The sequence below is a fragment of the Anomalospiza imberbis genome, chromosome 5 (assembly GCF_031753505.1).
Source record: "Anomalospiza imberbis isolate Cuckoo-Finch-1a 21T00152 chromosome 5, ASM3175350v1, whole genome shotgun sequence".
NCBI lineage: Eukaryota > Metazoa > Chordata > Aves > Passeriformes > Viduidae > Anomalospiza > Anomalospiza imberbis.
This window is the reverse complement of record NC_089685.1, coordinates 65751416-65766189: the sequence shown is the minus strand read 5'-3', so window position 1 is coordinate 65766189 and position 14774 is coordinate 65751416. Positions and strand designations below refer to the sequence as shown.

General features: G+C 36.3%; 1 long non-coding RNA gene across 1 annotated transcript in view; it reads left to right on the top strand.

Annotated features, from left to right (window-relative positions):
• The first annotated feature begins 422 nt into the window (after positions 1-422).
• LOC137475043 (uncharacterized) overlaps positions 423-14774 on the top strand; it is a 50330-nt gene continuing 35978 nt past the window's right edge. The window contains exon 1 of the long non-coding RNA XR_010999655.1: positions 423-555. This is a non-coding gene — a long non-coding RNA (uncharacterized lncRNA). The remainder of the gene's footprint in view (positions 556-14774) is intronic.

Sequence of the window (14774 nt, the reverse complement as noted above, 5' to 3'; positions counted from 1 at the left end):
CCTCAAAACTGTGATGCTTTTGATTAACCAATGTTTTTGACCATGTCTAAGCATGAGATAAACTGAGGTGTAGAGCCTGTTTGAGAACTAGTTCAGCTATGAAATGAAGGCTAATTTATTATGAGTTCAAAAGGAAATTATGTTTTCAGTGAAAAAAAGTGGGATCTATCAAGTCAAGCTTTTATGTGAGCCAAAGAGTGTTTTACAGGTTAGCTGTTTTTGTGGGTTTATTCCTATCATGCCATAAGACAGAAAGGAACATGTCTTTGTCACAAAGCAACTCCAACTGTATAATATCAAATGAAGATGTCATCTGTGGAAGGCACACTTCTTACTTTCTATTTTTCAGGACTTGCTGACAGAGCAGCAAATTTTCCACCAATCACCTTTGTCTCACCTTGCACTTTCCTTCCACAGATGCCGGAGACTTGCTGAGCCATTGCCGACCCTCGGCAGCAAGGCTGTGCAGAGCAGGAGGATTGCAGTGAACCTCTTCCCATGTCCTCAGGGAGCCAAATGCCAAGTGTGGCAAAACCCTCCAGGGGGGTAACACAGGTGCGTGAAAAATGTTGGGAACGTGGCTCCATATTGATTTTATATTAATGTTTGACATGCAGAGTGGGAATAATATTCCAGTGGCAATTCCTCTCAAGACATGCGCTATTATACAAAATAAATGTCGGTGTTTGCCCTCCATGCATGCAGCCTTCTGATTCACGTAGATAATTTGAAGATTTTGAAGCTAAGGTTGTCCACTCCTCTTTCTTAGCAGAGAAAAATGAATTAGTGTGTCCTGAAATCATTGTTAAGAAAATAGCATCAGGGATTTTTTTTTCTACTCCTTTTGCTCTTCTTCGGAGACTTTGCACAACATTTAATGTTCAGGCTCACCAAAAAAATAAATGTTGAGGTCTGATCCATCCTGCTTTTCTCCTGCTCTCTGCTGCACTTTCCTGTATCTCCCTCAGCCTCTCTGGTGACTTCTTAGTGAAAGTCCCATTTCAGATAGTCAGTATCAGAGCACAGAGATAGAATGCTGATTCTAAGTATAAATATATTCTGATAAATCACAAGTCAGTGATTGGTAAAAGTAAAGTTTTGATAAAAAAATAAGTTCTGAAAACACAAGCCAGGCCTCATAAGCAATTCTGATACTTTTCTTGAATATGCTAGTTTCTATGCAATTACAATTATGTTCGGGTGCAATGTGAAGCTTTTGCAATTTTATGGTCAGTGAAAAGTGCACACTTCATAGCTGGAGACTGAAATCCACTATTCCTTTAGTCAAAAAAAGCGCACAAAAAATGGAAAAAATATTTCAACACACTATATTGTCGGAGTACAAAGGCTGATGGTGTGGGAATGCCCTGAAATTTGCACAGAGAGGTTGTGTTCTTTGCTGAGAATGGCATCCATAAACATCATGGTGGAGAACCCTATTCACTGATGCATGGAGAGAAACATCTAATTGACATAATTTTATTGCTGAGAAATAATTTGAATAATGTGAAATAATTTGTCTCTGTTCTGAACCTGAAGGCAAGACTGAAAAAATCCATGGTGTGAGTTTTCCATGGTGACTGAAATCAACCAGATTTGGGGGACTTGTATGACTTGTGCATGCAGCTGGTACCTTCTGTGATCAGGACTTGATTCTCACTGCAAATTTTCTGGAGCTGTCTGTTCCTTTCTGTGGTCTTTATTTTCCTATAGATAGGGAAAAATTAAAATGAGTAAGTTGTCATGTCAGTAGGCTTTAGGAAAGGAAACATACTATTTTCATTAAACCAGATATGTTCTTAGAAGAATTTTTTTTTTTTTTTGGTCGGAGAAAGGATGATATCCTCACTTACGGTTTCCCCTGTGACTTAAGAAAACAAACAGAAAATCCCCATGGTGAGCTGGGATGTTTGCTTATTTTAAAGGATATTAGTTCAGTCACTACAGTAGTAAGAAACTGTAGATACCATATTAGCTTCTCAAAAAAAAAATCTTTTTAGAAAAAACAGAAACACTGATTTGTGCACTTAAGCTTAAAAAGGAGATACCAGGTGGTCTCTTTCCCAAGGTTTGGGCAGATAATACATTCAAGGCTTACAGAATAAAGACGCATAAGCTTCAAGCATCTCTTCTCCTCATATTCTTTTGAATTACTGCACAGTAATTTATGTAAGTGGCTTCTGTTGCTCCCTTAATGACTACACAATTTTCTTGCTGCGTTTCCTTGCATAGGATCACAGGATGACTACACAGTTACCTCAGTAATATCAATACTGGACTAGATAATCTTACATTTCTAGACTGAAATATCTCAACAGAATGTGAAAAGAGGGGAAAAATATTATACTTTTCATTCTTGAACAATTTTACAGTGAAGAGAAACTAGGTTTTTAAGATTAAGGTAGTGGAGAGGCATTGTTTGAAACTGTGATAACCTTTCATATCTTACTTTTAAAATGATACCTCAATACATTCCACAAAAATACTGAATAAAAATATGAATTTTGACCGTTTTCAGTGCTGCTATATTTACAAATATTTTCATTTCTTCCTTAGTAAGATGCAAATTTTAGAGAAAAAAATATTATTCAGAGTAAGTTTTTGTGCAGGATTTTGGGTGGATATTACACCAAAAGCATTGGTTTTTTACTTACTGACAATATACTTAAATGTAAATGGTATACCAAGTTATTTGAACAATATTTTCTTATTACTTATCCTTTTGATCACATAAGTTTTTTTCAACAAGATAGAGAATGTCTTTCAACTTTCAGTTAGATAAGACTTATACAAATATTGCTTAGTAACACTTCTATTAAAATGGATTCTAAAAAAGAAAATTAGGACTATTTAATGTTTCTCTTCACCATGGAAAGCAATACTAAGAACAGAAGAAACTGTTTTATGTGGAGTACAAAATGCTTGTCTGTTCTTAGGAGATGCAAATATCTTTTGTTTCATCATATCAACAAATTTTTCTTATGTTGTGGAGCACAGTTTGCTTATAGCTTCTGGTCCAGAAAAGGATTTTGAGACGCCGTTTAAGCAGTAAGCTTGTAATAGTTTATTATGTTGTGAATTTCCATTGCTCATTCCCATTGTGCAGGTAATGACTTTGGGGGCAGCAAGTGAAATGAAATTCCCCATTGAGTAGATAAACGCTCACTGCTTCTCTGGGTGCCAAATTATAGGCTAGTTGATAGTGAGAACCTATAAGTTTTTAGCCTTTGACTCCAGATGACTGAAGTAATCACATGACTCATATCACCTCCAAAGGAAAGGCTCCTCTTATGAAAGAGTGGTTGAAAGACTATTGTTGCATTATTAATAAAAAACAGAGGCAACACAGAATCCCTGATGTCTCAGGATGATGAGGTGAGACTTTGAATCGTCCCACAGGAAATGGTTTTATTTTATTTATTTTCTTCCAGCAAGTTTTGCATTTCCTTTGTTGCCACAGGCAGCTGTAGCACTTTCATGTATAGAGTACAAAATGCAAATAGCGACTCTACAGTTGATAAGTGGTTGGAAATGCTTCGTGCCACAGAATGGCAAACATACTTGGAATGCGTTATCTCATACATACATTTCTATTCTGTAGTACATCTGCTCAGGGTTCCTGGGTAACCTTGACGAGCAAGGATGCTCTGCTGAAGTCACAACAGTGGTGATATGGGATGGTAAAATACTTGAAGCAAGCATCAAAATAGAGTCCTACTGCTTCAGTGAAAAAAAAAATCACCCTAATCACATGCACATTGAATTGGTGAAGGGTATGTAGTCAGAGGCTCTGTGTTTCATTAATGATGGATGATGTAATTCAACAATGTAGTTTAAAATTAACATTTAGTAAGGATTCACCTATGGTTAATTTATAGTAACTTCATTTTTATTTTGATGATTTAGGTTTAATGCTCCAGGAGTCCTGCCTTGGGAGCACTGTCTAGCAAGTTTAGCTGACAATGTTTAACAAGACCCAGGGGAGCAATGACACCTAATCCATACGAGATTTAAGGAGCAAAAGATTCCCTCCAATCTAGAGCATTCCTATTGCTTATAGCTCACTGTCATTGTCACCTCTTTCAAAAGGAACTAGTTATCTTCATAAGATAATGTACTTCCTTGTATTTCTTATTTAATGGATTTAACTTTCTTCAGGTGTATGAACAGATGGGGTTTAATTTTGTGCCTCCTGACTTTGCACAGTATCTTGCAATGGGTGTATGTGAAATGTCTGCCAACCTAATAAGTACTTACCTAACGAAACAATACTGTTTAGAAACAATGTGCCTTGGCTAGGTGATAGGAAATGGCAAGGATAAGTCACCATAAAACAGAGCACAAAATTTAAATTAATAAAGTCTGGATTTAGGGCTTTTTTCAGTTAAATTGACTTCAAGTTAGGCATATGTTTGTCTTTATTGCCCATTCAACAGTTTTATCAATAAAAAGTGCTGAGGTACAATTCTAGTTGAAAAACAGCAGCACTCAGTAAGCTCTAAGTGCAGTAGGCTGGTACCATTTGTGACGTTGGCATGGAAAGGACAGTGCTGTGGAAGTTAACAGTGTGCTTGTAGTTCCTTATCATACTTTAGTTGATCTATGACTTCCATGCAAGTCCAAAGAAAATCAACCATGATGGTCAGCATTCTAGAAAACTTTCCCCAAATCCACAATTTGAAAGAATTAGTCAATTGAAGAAAAGGTTTTGGATTGAGATTCAAATACATGAGAGGCTGTTGCAAAGAGGGAAGTACTAAACTGTCTTTTTGTCTGTAGGGAACAGGAAAAGAATAATAATGTTTTTACTTTCTAGTGAGGGAGATTTAAGTTAGACATTGGGGAAACTATTTTAAGTGTTAAATTAGTGAAGCACAGCAGCTGATGGATTAGAGATGCTGCAGCATCCTTATTGAAGATTCTGGGAATGAGATAGGCAAACTTCTGTCAGAGGCACTTTGGTGATGCTTGTTGTGAGCAGAGGGGTGGCAAAGGTGGCTCGTGGCATCCCTACCCACCCTGTCTAGGTCAGCTCTGTTTTTATGCTGTCCTTGGGAGGCAGTGCGGTTAAAAACTTTGAATTGCAGTCGCTTCTTTACTGTGATCTGTTTTATGATTGTGTCTCTTACTTTGCTCTTGTTAGGGTATAAGATAAAACCTAAATACACTTTTGACCAGCAAGTTTCCACAGCTTTCTTTTCCCAAGAAGGGTATTAAAAGAAAATGCAGCATATCTGTTTAATACTATCTTAGCCCTGGTTTTGTGTTATTTGGCAGTGTTCTTTGTTCATATGTTGTGAATAAAATATTTTTCTAATAATTTGAAACAAAATTTGCATATCGTCATTAGATAAAATTAAATCTCAGAAATTTACAGGTTAACTTCCATTTTTATTTAAAGAAGATTTGTGGAAATTAATTAAATTGGAGAATGTAAAATGCTATTCTCTTTGTTGTTTTTTTTTTCCATATCTTAGCATAAATAAATAAAGTCCTTTTCATTCTAAATCTGTGCAGCATTACATAATTTCCCACATCAATTTAAGCTTCTGTTCTCTAGAGATGGTGTTATTTACAGGAGAATCCTATGGTATTCAAAGTAATAAAATATGTCTTGTCGCAGCTGATGAAGACACTGTTTCCTAGAGTGGATGGTAAAGTTCATTGGACCATTAAAAAGGATATTCTTGGTTTCTCATATGTAGACACAGCCTAAGCACTTGAATAACCAGCAGAGTCATTAGGATGTCTGCCTGTAAGAATACTGGTGTTGGTGGTGAGAAAATAGAAGTATTTTTGCTCATCACCATCTTTCTTCCTTATTTTTCCTTAGTATCTGACCTTTCTTGCCTAAATATTAATTTGTACAACCTGTACTTTGCCTTTCCATTTCTTCTTTTTGTTTCAATTCAAAAGCTGTAACAGGAAAAATGTATTGGAGCCCCACTGATATATTTCCTTTGAATGGTAATAGAATTTAACTGACTGATATTATACAGTCCTAATGAATTTCATTTACAGCATTGGGGATTAGAAAAACACTTTCTAACAAAACCCAAACCATTGTTTTCCACACAAGTGCTTGTTCCAATGTGCTCTTAGATTTGGAAAAAAAGCAGTTCAAAATTCCATTAGCATTTTTAATTAGAAAAAATTTTAATTGTGATCTCAGACTTTGCAGAGATCTGCGGTCTGAGTGCTAAAATAGTGGCATATATAGCTTCTGCCTCTCTTAAATCTCTTATTTGAAAAGCACAATTAAAAGTACACTTTTGCTGGTACTGTCACCACACTTTAGTTCTATGACAATTTTAGAGGAGGAATTTGCTTTGAGTCCAACAGGATGGGGCTGAAGAGCTACACATGAGAGAGAATATATTCTAGTGGGTTTTTAATAGATTTAAAAAAAAAATACTGTTTGTCTTACAGAAACAAGTAAAGGGCCTCCTGTGACACATAAGATTTTGTAAGCACACTGAACTGGCAATCAGCTAATCTCTGGTGTCAGAACGCTATCAGTAATTGGATCCCCTATGAAACAACAGCAGTCAGTGGTGGGTGGATTGTTTCTTTGCAGTGCAGTGCAAGCAGCTGAGTGCTCCGTGCTCAGCTGCGAGGTTGTGGGAGCATGATTGCCACAGTACCAGGAGAATTGAGACAGGTTTTTAATTACCGCTTTATTGAATTATTTGGTATTATTTCTTGCAAGTGTGCAATGAAGCACCGTGTGAGAATACTAATTTCTACTCGGTTAATCACGGGTAGTAGGGCTTCCATTGCATGCTTGTAGCCTGCTTGTGTCTTTGAGTTTTATAGTAATCATGAGAGATACCACTTTTACAGTTCTATACTTAGTGTAGGTTAATTTTTGGGTCAGAAATAGTGTTGTTAATGTGCTTGTGATATTATGATTGAAAGTCAGAGGAGAGATTTCAGCTTTTTAGGGTATTACAATGGGAATTCCTTGTTGTTCAAGAACAAAAATTAAAATTCAGAATGTGGAAGGGAGAAGTAAGAAATCTTATTTTCTGTTGTTTGTAATAAGTAGGCCTGTTTTGACTCAACTAATTATCAGAAGCTCCTGTTCTGCTTTGAGTATTTTCACCAAGAGCAATAACTCCTACAAGACAGATGTCGTGATATTTTGAAAGAGTGGTTTAAATATGTATGTGTATGGTTTTTTGCATCTATTTGATGTTAAAATTAATTTTAGAGACAGCCATGATGTAAGATGCTCTTTTTCTTTTACTGCCTCAGTCTATACTTCTGTGAAATAGTACAGCATATTTTCCAAGCCATTTAGGTTACTAAAAGGCTAACTTTTTAATCACCAAAGTACCAAGTAAAGCCAAGTCTCTGAAACTGTATAAAAACATTTACTATCACATTATGTACCTAGCATGACTTGAACAACAGCTTCAAGCTTCTGAAGTTAATTTTTTTCCCCTGCCTTGACATAATTTTCTTTCACCCATCACCTGCGAATGTTATTGAAGCTTGAATGAGTCGAAAATTATTTTACTATCTTATTCTAAATCTGGAAGAATTCAAAATCAGTCCTTATTTAAATTATATCCATTGAGTGGAATTGGAAATGGAGACTATCCTTATGGGGAATAGGGAATATATAGGTAGAGAAATACATAGAAGGAGCATTTTTAAAAGGGTTTTATTTATAATGGATGTTTGAGTGTTCTATGTTTATACTCTAATTTTACAACTTCAGAAATGAACATAATTTCAGCATTTATCAACCATCCACAGTGACACTTCAATTGTTACTTTGCAGATCAGAACCAGACAAATAGAGGGAGACCACTGTTGTGTCTTCTCTGCCATGTGTCATTACTATCTGACTAGCAAAGGTAAACTGTAGTTTCACGCAGTTAAAGCAGAATTGTAACTGAATTTGTAAAGAGATCAAGGAAGGATGTTTTAAGTCCGGTAAGTTTTAATAACCTTTCAGAGAAAGAACAGCTTTTGATCTGATTTGACAAAGAAAAATTAGTTCTTTTTGGAATTAATTGCTGCTCTTCGAAGAACTGCTTCATGGAAGTTAGTTGCTTAAATGAAAGAGCTATGGGTGAGCCCAAATCCATTCTGTCTTTTCTGCCCTCAGTAGTTAAATAAAACAAATTAAATCAGGTGTATTTCCCTTATTCTTTTATTTTGCCTGAATTAATGCTACATATAAATGTAAAGTCTCCTCTTGCAGAGTCCTTAAATATCTGACTATCTTTACCCCACATTGTTGGGGTTCTCGTCCTGAAACATTGGTTCAGAGGGGGATTTGAGTTTTTCCTCGTCCTTTCCAAAACTGCTGCTGTGGTAGACACACACACACTCACACGCACACACACAGTTAAGTTTTGGGTTTGTTTTTTTAATTAAGATTGTTTCCTCAGCCACTAGTTTTCACCATAATTTTCGCAACATTTAAATGTTTTTGTCCCCATTGTAGTTTTCTGTGAGAAGACATTATGTGCAGGGTTTTGCTGCAGCCACTTTTCACAATAAGGGCACTGTTTTTACAGCTTATTTTGGCAGATTGAGCAAAGTGATAAGATTGCTATGTAGGAAAGTTAGACAAATAGATAAGTGCTGTCCTTGGCACTGATACTTTTCCAAATACTCTGTTTTCTTAGTTGTCTTTTTCATATTCCACATAATGTCAGCTTCACAGGTTCAGGGTCTTAATCAGATTCCAACTTTGTGGTTATCGCTTCCCTTTTTGCATGGTTTTTTTGTCCAACAGCATAAAAATGATAGTTTCCTTATCTTATTTTCGTTGTGTGAGAAATGCCATTTAAGTTGTACTTTGACCAATTATACATTTTTCCACCTGCTGTTTCTGTGGCTGGGCGTGCAATGAGGCAGCTTCCTGGTTCCCAGTGCTGGGTTGCTTGACAGGCTGTGTTGACTAATTGGTCTCTGCCATTTTCTCTGTCTTTCTCTCCTTTCCCTTGCTCCCCCAGTTGGAGCAGAGCCTCACTGAGAGCAGCCCACAGAATGCATTCTCCCTGAGCTTCTGACAACCAGCTCGTATTCGGTGCTGTTATTAGTGAAACAAAAGCAAAAGTCCTTGTGTGGGCTTCCCGCAAGTAGTGAGGAATCAAACTGTGCATTAAAAATCTTTCCCCTACTTTGCAACTAGGAAAGAAACATATCAGTGATGTTTGAGGCACAAATCAGGCAGCTTTTTCAGAACACCACAGAGACTGTTAAGTTTTTGATACAAGGTTTGTTTCATCCTTTCAGGAGAAGTAATCATAGCATGGCACATTTAGTAAGGTAATAGATTTAAGAACTGAATCACAAGGTAGGTATAAGTGCAGCACTCCATTCTCACACACTATATATAAACTTTGAGCATCCTTCTGCTCTTCAAATTGAATAAACCCATATAAAAATGGATAGCTTTACCAGTGTTCAGAAAAGTGAAGGACGTTAATGCTTTAAGTGGTTTAATATTGTATTTAACTTCTTCACTAGAATTTTAATTCAGTTTGAAAATTATAGAAAATGTTTCTATTCATGGCATTTCATGACATCATTTGAGCAACATTTACTGGTAAATTGATGCCATCATAGAACGGAATAGTCAACTTTTTAATGTGTATTTCAAGTTGGGAATTTATATATAAACATTTGATGTGTTCATGCTTTAAGTTCTACTTTAAAAAGCGTACTGAACAGAATAAAGGAATTTACAACTACAGCATCTAACTTGTCTTGATTCCACCCAATCAAAATGTCCTGTAAGTATGACATGAATGTGTTTGAAAAATTTCAGCAATGAATAGTATATTGACCCTGGTTTTGCACATATTTTCTTTCATTTTAAGATGATATATAGTCCAAAGTTAAAGCTTTTGTGGCATCTTTATTGTGTATTTCCCCGTTTAACCTGTTAACTGGTTTTTGTTTGCTTCTATTTTTCTTTGATCTGTGGTTCTGGACTAATAGTCTATTTAAAACCTATGTATGTATTTTTTATTTCTGATATAAAGACCTCCTTAATTCCATGGCAAGGTATTTTGATAATTTTGGGATTAGGTTGCTCTTTGCTAGGACATATTCCTAGTGATCTGAAGTGCCATGATTAAATCTTGTACGAAATAAAACTTTCCACATCAAATTAACTCAAACTTTAATTTGCAGCAGGATAACATTGATAATATCCCAAACACCACTCTTAGAGTGACACAGTTTTCCAAGTGCACTATAAACTGGCCTTGAGCTGCTACAGGTTCTGCAATTGATTTGTTGGAAGAGTTGCTTAGCAAGATCAGTGTCAGTGTCTCTGGATATTAAGGATTTTCCTTGTACACCAGCTTCTTTCATCTGTGGACATCTACCTGATGCCCACAGCAGTTACTCAAACCAATGCAGCTGCACAACGGCAGATGGCCACCAAAATTGTTGAACTTCAGGCTAAATACTCAATTAATTTTAATATTTACTCTTGGATCCATTCTCCCTTATCCTATTGACTCATAAAAATCAGTGGAAAGCATCAAAAGAGAGATTTCATTTACTTCTTCTTGACCTGACTTCATGTACCTTGTACACATCTGGTATGCATACCTATACATTAAAATAATTCCCAAAGTATGTAGATTGAAGTTAATTGGTAACTTAGTTTAAATTCAGCTTTTTCAAATTTAAATTTGCAAAATATTTGGGTTGAAAAATTTTTAAAATGTGATCAATTTAATTTTAATTGTGTTCACTCAGGATTAAATCTAAACCTGACTGCTAGATCCCTTAGCCACTGAAAACATTTTATTTACTAATTATGCCTGCACAAAACTGTTTTTCAGATAAATGCCAATCTGCAATTCAAGGTTGTGGTGAGTTTTTCACGTATTTCAGTTGACTAAATGGCTTAGAACAACTTGTACTGTACAACACCAAAATTATTTTCACCATCATTTTCTCAGTACTATAAAGTTTTGTCAAAGAAGTTTGCTAAGTTGTGGGTTTATCTGGCCATCCCAGTGTTTAAGGAGTTAAGATCTGAAATCACTTTCCTGGGAAAGTGAAAGACATGATGAAGTGCATATCTCTGACCACCAGTGGCCATCTCCTCCACCCGTCTGTTCTCTGAGAGGAACTGAGGTCCAACTCATGGATCCCTCTGGATGGATACAGGGAGGCAGCTGATGAACCCTGTGAACTTGGTCCCTCCTGCTCAGTCGTAGTTCTTGCTGATGTCTGTGGAGACTTTCCTTGACTTACTTTTGAGCAGGAGAGAGTCACAGAAAAAACAGGACTGGGCTAGGCAGCAAACATCCTTTATGAGAAGACAAAAAGAGAAGCTTAGGGAGGAGGTGTGAGTGTTGTCTAGCCCATTTTGTCTGCTGTCAGATGCCTTTCTGTATTTCTAATTAGTCAGTGCAGGCAGTTTCCTTAAAAATCAAAACAGGAAACAGTCTGGTGTATGTCAATGAATATGCAAACAGACAAGTTTGGGGATCCTTTGACTTCAAATCTCTTAACCAAATGAGAAGTGTTAGCACACTTCACAGGGGAAGTAAAACAGAACAAGGACAACTTATTCTTTGCTAGAAGGCATCACTACTGTCTTTAATTGCTCATAGCTAGCTGTGGGTATATGTGACCACCTTTCTTTGCTGGTATTCTGTGAACAGGTTTAAGGTAATGCCCGCTACGAAAACCAGAATAGAAATGAATCCTGAATGAGCATCCATTCAAAGATTGCTCTTAAAATTAAATATAGTTTTTAAAGGGCATGTTATGCAAAGCGTCTATGATGGTTATTCTTGAAAATGAGGGTAAGATTTTGAGAAGAAGTTAGAAAGATTTTTTATTTGTCATAAGTTTTTCTTCAACACCGTATGAACCCTTGTCTGCTGATCAGTTAAGTTCATTTGCAAATATCAAGTGAGGGGAAAGAGACTATTAAGAAGAGAATCTGTATGGTATGAAGCCTTCTATTTCATAAAAGAAATCAGATCCAAATTCAACTAGTAATGATTCGGTAGTTAGCAGTTAACTGTTATTGCTTGGTCAATAGCAAAATGAGAAATCAAGATGATATCTACTTGGTATTTTTGAAAAACTCTTTTCCGCCTGAAGCAAATTTATTTTTTGATGTTAGTGAACATTGGAGTTGCACAGGAAATGAAGCTGCAGGAATTTTGTAAGGCGTTTGATTTGTATTTATCTAATGTTCATGACTGACACTTGTGGTAAATAAGGCCAGATGTTAGACAGAAAGTCCACTGGTTTGACTGCATTTAATTTTTTTTTTTTTTTTGGATGACATTATTTCTGTACTGTTTAAACCAGAGTACACTTTTTATTAACTTCAGTGGATGGAGGATGATGCCCTTGCATCATAATTTTATTGAGTCTTATTGGAAAAAGTGCTCCCATAGACACTGGAAATGTTTCCTGTTTCAGAGGAAACAGACTACATTACAATGATGTTTAGAGAATGAGGAAGAAGACTTTAAAGTAGAACAGATTCATATAGATGATATTTGCATTAATGGCAAGTGCTAGAAAGGTTTACATGGTATAGTTCTCACTTTATGACTGGGGAATATAATAAAGATGGAAGGCATTTCCAAGCCATTGCTGCTACTTGTTAGTCTGTTCTATGAGTACAACAAAATTTCTGGCTGTTTATATGGAAATGACTGAAAAATATTTGTGAAATTAAGAAAAAACATCTGAAAATTTACCATCTTCAGTAGATCTCATGTAATTTTAATGCATGCTGTGGGTTCAAATTTATGTCCCTTTGTCAGTAAGCTAATCTGAAAGAGTTTAATTGGGAAATACCTATTACACTTTTCCTCAGTGGGACTGAGCTTTCAAACATGTTCAAATTCATCATCAGTCTTGTACAAATTATCTTAGAAAGCCCAAGGAAAATTCCACGGGAATATTTCCCTCAGGATCCACCATACTGATTACAAAAAATATCCATGATTAATACTGGATTTATGTTTATATCTTTGCAAAATTTTGATGAAAGAGATTCAGTGTATACATTCATGTGGAGCCAGTGATGTTGCAAGTGCTTACAGCTCTGATAAATTTTGTAACAGCTTGCATTTACACCAAACTCTGCTTTGCACTTCTGACAAAAATACATATGTAACTCCCAGGGCATAACATGTGTGTTCGTTTTCTCACCACACATGCAAATCTGATGCATGAGACTTGACAGTGCATAACAGAACATTTCCTATTTTGAACTAGCTCTGCTAATACTCTGTCACCTTCTGTAATAACCCTTTACCTTTCCTAGGGTGAACCATAAATGTTTGCACTCATGAAAAGTTGACAGTGCCATGCAATACTGATTTCTTGTCATTACCATGAGCTGCATGATCCCATAATGTACAACAGCAGCTGGAACTCAGCTGTGAAATAAAGACCACACATTTATTTGTCTTTTGGGACCTCCTACATTAGTGTTGTGAAATTCCTATGGAGTATGACATCATTTTTTTTTTAAGAATGCATAACTTTCTTACAAGTAGTGTTACTGTTTACTTTCTATTAGGCTTGCAAAATTGTGACTGGCACAGTCTCAGTAGAAGCTTATTTTCCTTTTATCATTTAACTTAAATTTTGTAGTGGTGGAAACTCGACCTGATTTTTCATCAGGTTGGAGGTCGAATTCTTTTAGAAATTAGGACAAAATTAGATTAATTTCCCTATTTTTGGCAAACCTCAGTAATGTTAACATTTTTTCACTTCCTGTGTCAAATTTCTGATGTCATCAGAAAGGAAGGTTAGCAGCATTGCCATCAGAAAGGAGTGCAGGACTGGCAGGGGAGACCTCTAATTCACATGGGTATTTTTAAATCCATGGCAGAATGGTGAAGGCAGTGGGAGATGCAGATTTTCTTCATTGTCCACCTTATTGTAGACCTCTGTTGTCTCGTCTTAATTCAGTTTTACAGTAAAGTAGCTGTTAAATTTTGTGCCTTCTGTTCTGTTTAAGCATGTGTTTCCCTGTAAAATTACTGACACATCTTTAGCATCTCATCCTTTCTCCCAAGAATGCTCTTTTGCACATGATATAAAGCTGTTTCTCTTACTGAAACAGAGCTCATATGCCAGGCTTACTTGAAGTATCTGGAATGATAGCATGAACATTATACCACAAAAAATCAGCTGGTTGACTTAGGCATTTAGAGACACTTTGCTTCTCTTTGACCTGGTGGGTGCCTGAGGTCTTAGAATTCATACTTTTAGAGCTTTCTGGGAACCACAGGCATGACCCTGAAGATAGTGTCCAGTTTATATCCAATGCAGAATTCATAGGAAGAATGGAATTCAGAAAGTGGTGCCACAGATTTCCAAAGCTGGGTGCCCTGTGCTGCTTCCTGCTGTGGCCAGCGTGTCGTCTCTGCAGTCAGTGGTGCTGATGCTCTCCTGGAGGGAGGGATAACTGCAGCTTGCTTGTTGTGCATGCTGGGTTTATCAAGCCCTGCTACTTAAAAGCATTGTTTATTAAACCAACCAAACAAGGGAATTAAACAGATTATAGGCTTATGTTAGAGCAACTGAAAGACAAAAAGCGTGTAATTGGAAGGTGGAGTATTTTGACAGCTTCTGCAGATGGCAATAGACAGAAAGGGGGATTATGTTCCTAAAATGTAACTTTTTTTTAACAATGCTCAAATATTTCTAACAGCTCTTTTGAGGGTATTGTCTTTGTCATTAAATGTATGACTGCATCTCTTTCTAGGTATTGGTTATGAAAAATTTACTTGGTCTTTTTTTTT